Source organism: Harpia harpyja, chromosome Z, assembly GCF_026419915.1.
Source record: "Harpia harpyja isolate bHarHar1 chromosome Z, bHarHar1 primary haplotype, whole genome shotgun sequence".
NCBI classification, from domain to species: domain Eukaryota; kingdom Metazoa; phylum Chordata; class Aves; order Accipitriformes; family Accipitridae; genus Harpia; species Harpia harpyja.
This window is the reverse complement of record NC_068969.1, coordinates 73,641,271-73,648,420: the sequence shown is the minus strand read 5'-3', so window position 1 is coordinate 73,648,420 and position 7,150 is coordinate 73,641,271.

Below are 7,150 nucleotides of genomic sequence, written 5' to 3'. Positions count from 1 at the left end.
GTGGGATAGTATGGGCAAGTACCTAGAAAAGTGGGCACCTCCAACGTTTTGGAAATTCACCCCTGAACAAGTGCAGAATCCAGAAGAACTAGTAAAATCTTTGGAAAAGGTATGCTGTCACCCTGGCAGCTCCAGAGAGATACAAATTACTGCAACGTGCTGGGGCCTGGCCCATGCCTATCGAGCCCTGTTCGACACCACTCAGTACCCTCAAGGGGAAGAGAAGGTCTCTGGACCTAACAACAAAACGATGAGCACTGCGGTCACTCAAACCTCGGCAACAGGCACTGCAGCCCCTCCAGCCCCGGCGACGAGCACGGCAGCTACCCAAACCTCGGCAATGGGCACTGAGGTCCCTCCAGCCCCAGCAACGAGCACAGCAGCTACCCAAACCTTGGCAACAGACACCGCAGTTATCCAAGACCCAGCGAGCGGTACTGCAACTGAACCAGCAGACCAACCTGCACCAGTATCAGTTGCCCCCGTACAGAAAAAGAAATATACAAAAAAATCAGTTCGCTTAGCGAAGGATGAAGGCGAACCAGGGTCATCACGGGAACAGGAGGAAGAGGCAGAACCAGAGGTAATAACCCGGTCCCTATCCTTGAGTGAGCTGCGGGATATGCGAAAAGATTTTGGCCGCTGTATAGGTGAGCATATTATCACCCGGCTCCTCCGATGCTGGGACAATGGGGCTAATAGCTTGGAATTAGAAGGTAGGGAAGCCAAGCAGCTGGGATCGCTTGCCAGGGAAGGTGGCATTGACAAGGCAATTGGAAGAGGGACACAAGCCATCAGCCTCTGGAGGCGACTCCTGTCAAGTGTGAAGGAAAGGTACCCCTTTAAGGAAGATGTTATATGTCAATCAAGCAAGTGGACAACCATGGAAAAAGGTATCCAATATCTGAGGGAATTAGCTGTGCTAGAGACAATTCATCATGACCCGGACAACCCACAATTACCCAAAGATCCAGACGAAGTCCAATGCACACGACCCATGTGGCGGAAGTTTGTACGGAGCGCACCATCGTCCTATGCCAACTCACTGGCAATAATGACCTGGAAAGACGAAGAGGCACCGACAGTGGATGAAGTGGCTCGCCAACTCCGTCAATACGAAGAAAATCTCTCCTCCTCCCTACAAGCCTGCATTTCGGCTGTGGAGAAGCTGTCCGAGGATTTCCAGCAATTCAAAGAGGAGATGTCCTGTTGCCCACCTGTAAGGACCAATGTCTCAGCTATTAGGAGTGAGCGCTCCTCTGCCCAAGAGAGAGAATATAGAAGGTACACACCGCGAGGTGCCCTGTGGTTTTACTTATGTGATCATGGAGAGGACATGAGGAAATGGGATGGAAAACCTACCTCGGTCCTAAATGCACGGGTACGTGAGCTGCAAGGAAAAAACACCACAAAAGGGGATTCTACCAGGAAAAATGCCGCTCCGGTTTCCAAACAGAGTAGAAGGGCTGATCTTATTTCTGATCCTCTTGAAGGGACTTCTGAGCCAATTTTACGAGAAGTGAATACTGGATACTTTGACCAGAATTAGAGGGGCCCTGCCTCCAGCCAGGTGGAGGAAAGGGATAACCGGGTCTATTGGACTGTGTGGATTCGATGGCCTGGCACGTTAGACCCACAGGAGTATAAGGCTCTAGTAGACACCGGCGCACAGTGTACTTTAATGCCATCAAGTTATGAAGGGGCAGAACCCATTTCTATTTCTGGTGTGACAGGGGGATCCCAAGAGTTAACTGTATTGGAAGCTGAAGTAAGCCTAACTGGGAATGAATGGCAGAAACATCCCATTGTGACTGGTCCAGAGGCTCCGTGCATCCTTGGCATAGACTATCTCAGGAGAGGGTATTTTAAGGACCCAAAGGGGTATCGATGGGCTTTTGGTATAGCTGCCTTGGAGACAGAGGGCACGGAACAGCTGTCTACCCTGCCTGGTCTCTCTCAAGACCCTTTGATTGTGGGGTTGCTGAGGGTTGAAGAACAACAAGTACCAATTGCTACCACGACGGTGCACCGGCGCCAATATCGCACCAACCGAGACTCTCTGATTCCCATCCACAAGTTGATTCGCCAACTGGAGAGCCAAGGAGTGATCAGCAAAACTCGCTCACCTTTTAATAGTCCTATATGGCCTGTGCGAAAGTCTAATGGGGAGTGGAGACTAACAGTTGACTATCGCGGCCTGAATGAAGTTACGCCACCGCTGAGTGCTGCCGTTCCAGATATGCTAGAACTTCAATACGAACTAGAGTCAAAGGCAGCCAAGTGGTATGCTACAATTGACATTGCTAATGCGTTTTTCTCAATCCCTCTGGCAGCAGAGTGTCGTCCACAATTTGCCTTTACTTGGAGGGGTGTCCAGTACACTTGGAATCGATTGCCCCAGGGGTGGAAACACAGCCCCACCATTTGCCATGGACTAATCCAGACTGCCCTGGAAAAAGGTGAAGCTCCGGAACACCTGCAATACATTGATGACATTATCGTATGGGGCAACACGGCAGAAGAAGTCTTTGAGAAAGGGAAGAAAATAATCCAAATCCTTCTGAAAGCTGGTTTTGCCGTAAAAGAAAGTAAGGTCAAGGGACCTGCACGGGAGATCCAGTTTTTAGGAATAAAATGGCAAGATGGGCGTCGTCAGATCCCAATGGATGTGATTAACAAAATAGCAGCTATGTCTCCACCAACTAATAAAAAGGAAACACAGGCCTTCTTAGGTGTCGTGGGGTTTTGGAGAATGCATATTCCAAATTACAGTCTGATTGTAAGCCCTCTCTATCAAGTGACCCGGAAGAAGAATGATTTTAAAGGGGGCCCTGAGCAACAACAAGCCTTTGAACAAATTAAACGGGAGATTGTTCACGCAGTAGCCCTTGGACCAGTCTGGACAGGACAAGATGTTAAAAATGTGCTCTATACTGCATCTGGGGAGAATGGCCCTACCTGGAGCCTCTGGCAGAAAGCACCTGGGGAGACCCGAGGCCGACCCCTGGGGTTTTGGAGTCAAGGATATCGGGGATCCGAAGCTCGCTATACTCCAACTGAAAAAGAGATATTGGCAGCATATGAAGGAGTTCAAGCTGCCTCAGAAGTGGTTGGTACTGAAACACAGCTCCTCTTAGCACCCCGACTGCCAGTGCTGGGCTGGATGTTCAAAGGGAGGGTCTCCTCTACACATCACGCGACTGATGCCACATGGAGTAAGTGGATTGCACTGATCACACAACGGGCTCGCATAGGAAACCCCAGTCGCCCCGGAATTTTGGAAGTGATCATGGACTGGCCAGAAGGCAAAGATTTTGGAATGTCGCCAGAGGAGGAGGTGGCACGTGCTGAAGAGGCCCCGCTGTATAATAAACTGCCAGAAAATGAGAGGCAATATGCCCTGTTCACTGACGGATCCTGTCGCATCGTGGGAAAGCATCGGAGGTGGAAAGCTGCCGTATGGAGTCCTACACGACAAGTTGCAGAAACTGCTGAAGGAGAAGGTGAATCGAGTCAGTTTTCAGAGGTGAAAGCCATCCAGCTAGCATTAGATATTGCTGAAAGAGAAAAGTGGCCAGTGCTCTATCTCTATACTGACTCATGGATGGTGGCAAATGCCCTGTGGGGGTGGCTACAGCAATGGAAGCAGAGCAACTGGCAGCGCAGAGGTAAACCCATCTGGGCTGCCGCACTGTGGCAAGATATTGCATCCCGGCTAGAGAATCTGGTTGTAAAAGTACGTCATGTAGATGCTCACATACCCAAGAGTCGGGCCACTGAAGAACATCAAAACAACCAACAGGTGGATCAGGCTGCCAAGATTGAAGTGGCTCAGGTGGACCTGGACTGGCAACATAAGGGTGAGCTATTTATGGCTCGGTGGGCCCATGATGCTTCAGGCCATCAGGGAAGAGATGCAACATATAGATGGGCTCGTGACCGAGGGGTGGACTTGACCATGGACACTATTGCACAGGTTATCCATGAATGTGAAACATGTGCTGCAATTAAGCAAGCCAAGCAGTTAAAGCCCCTGTGGTATGGAGGGCGATGGCTGAAATATAAATATGGAGAAGCCTGGCAGATTGACTATATCACACTCCCACAAACTCGCCAAGGCAAGCGCTATGTGCTCACGATGGTGGAAGCAACCACTGGGTGGCTGGAAACATATTCTGTGCCCCATGCCACCACCCGGAACACTATCCTGGGCCTAGAAAAGCAAGTCTTGTGGCGACATGGCACCCCAGAACAAATTGAGTCAGACAACGGGACTCATTTCCGAAACAACCTCATAGACACCTGGGCCAAAGAGCATGGCATTGAGTGGGTGTATCATATCCCCTATCATGCACCAGCCTCTGGGAAAATTGAGCGATACAATGGACTGTTAAAGACTACATTGAGAGCAATGGGGGGTGGAACTTTCAAACATTGGGATACACATTTAGCAAAAGCCACCTGGTTAGTCAACACCAGAGGATCTGCCAATCGGGGTGGCCCTGCCCAGTCAGAATTTTTACATACTGTAGAAGGGGATAAAGTCCCTGTAGTGCACATAAAAAATATGTTAGGGAAGACAGTCTGGGTTACTCCTGCCTCAGGCAAAGGTAAACCCATTCGTGGGATTGCTTTTGCTCAAGGGCCTGGGTGCACTTGGTGGGTGAGGCGAAAAGATGGGGAAGTCCGATGTGTGCCTCAAGGGGATTTAATTTTAGGTGAGAACAGCCAGAATTAAACTGTATATTAGTTGCTATATAACCCTGCTACTGTATGTTATCCTTACTATAATTATGTGCTATATCCATAGTACTATAGTAAGAATCACTTAGATCAAGCAAGAAAAGAACTGTGATAAAACTGAGCAAAGCACAGTAGTGATGGAACCAGAACTGACTCCAGCATGCAACAATCCAACGGTGCACACCATCCTCCTGCTGAGCCAAATGTCACCTGCTTGTCACACTGCACTGAAGCCCAATTCTGCTCTACCGACTGAGAGGACTTTGCACCATCCCTCCTGCCCAGAAAGACTGGTATGACAGATGGAGCCCAGAGTCGGAAACTAAATGAACTCAATGAACATTTTATGAACATGACCCATGAACTAAAGGAATGATATCTCTGTGTGTGTATACATATATATCATTGCTCATATGTCTTAAAGGGATGGAAAGGTGATGATTGATCAGGATGTAACTAAAGGTATGGGAACTGTGCATGACGTCAATGGTATAGAATAAGGGGTGGATACTGTCCTGGTTTCAGCTGGGATAGAGTTAACTGTCTTCCTAGTAGCTGGTACAGTGCTATGTTTTGAGTTCAGTATGCGAAGAATGTTGATAACACTGATGTTTTCAGTTGTTGCTCAGTAGTGTTTAGACTAATGTCAAGGATTTTTCAGCTTCTCATGCCCAGCCAGTGAGAAAGCTGGAGGGGCACAAGAAGTTGGCACAGGACACAGCCAGGACACCTGACCCAAACTGGCCAACGGGGTATTCCATACCATGTGACGTCCCATCTAGTATAGGAACGGGGAAGTGGGGGGCAGGGATTCGCCGCTCGGGGACTGGTGGGGTGTCGGTCGGCAGGTGGTGAGCAATTGCACTGCGCATCATTTGTACATTCCAATCCTTTCATTATTGCTGTTGTCATTTTATTAGTGTTATCATTATCATTATTAGTTTCTTCTTTTCTGTTCTATTAAACCGTTCTTATCTCAACCCACGGGTTTTGCTTCTTTTCCTGATTTTCTCCCCCATCCCACTGGGTGGGGGGGAGTGAGTGAGCGGCTGCGTGGTGTTTAGTTGCTGGCTGGGGTTAAACCACGACAGTACCTGATAACACAATACTTAACTACCTAGAGGGTAACACAAGAGTAAATTGACCGTCCTAACTGTATCTTCTTCTTACTTAATAATGTGAAGTTAATAAGCTTGAGCTCCATCCATAACTAAGGCTTTCATACCAAAGTAGAAGAGGCACACTGTTTGAAAAATCACGATCTTCCTTAGAGTCAAGGTTTAAGCCCAGCCGGTAACAAAGCACCACAAAGCCGCTCACTCACTCTTTCCCCGCCGGACCCAGAGAGAAGAGGAGAAAATATAAAGAAAAGCTCGTGGGTCAAGACAAGGACAGGGAGGGATCACTCACCAATTACGGTCATGGGCAAAAGACAGGCTTAACTTGGGGAAGAAACAAAATCAATTTAGTTTATTACCAATCAAATCAAAACAAGGATACTGAGAAGTAGAACAAAACCTTACGACACCTTCCCCCCACCGCTCCCTCCTTCCCGCCTCAACTCCATTCCCGGTTCTCTCTCCCTCCTCCCCCCGGCAGCGCAGGGGGACGGAGAATGGGGGTTGGGGTCAGTTCATCACACCTTGTCTCTGCTGCTCCTTCCTCCTCAGGGGCAGGACTCCTCACACTCTTCCCATGCTCCAGTGTGGGGTGCCTCCCATGGGAGACAGTCCTCCATGAACTTCTCCAGCGTGGGTCCTTCCCACAGGCTGCAGTTCTTCATGAACTGCTCCAGCGTGGGTCCTTTCCCCAGGCTGCAGTCCTTCAGTCACAAACTGCTCCAGTGCGGGCTTTCCCATGGAGTCACGGCCATCTTTGGGACATCCACCTGCTCTGGCGTGGGGTCCTCCACGGGCTGCAGGTGGGCATCTGCTTCCCTGCTCCTCTCCGTGGGCTGGGGGGGGACAGCCTGCCGTCTTGTCTCACCACAGACTGCAGGGGCATCCCCTCCTCCGGCGCTCCTCCTCCCCTCCTTCCTCACTGACCTCGGTGTCTGCAGAGGGGTTCCTCTCACATTCCGATCCCCCTACTCACTGCAGGTTCCCCTTCTCAAATCTGTTCTCCTTGAGGTGCTACCACCATCACTGATGGGCTCGGCCTGGGCCAGTGGTGGGTCCGACTTGGAGCCGGGGAAGTTTCTAGCAGCTTCTCACAGGAACCACCCCTGCAGCCCCTCCCCCGCTACCAAAATCCTGCCACACAAACCCAAAACACTTAGTGTTGAATAAACGCTGAAGGTACCTTCTGGTTTTACTAGAAAATTCCCCAGAGTATTGCTTCTGTAAAAGCTCATATCAGCCTTCATCTCAGTAGATATTTAATCCCATAGAAACCCAATCAAGATGAA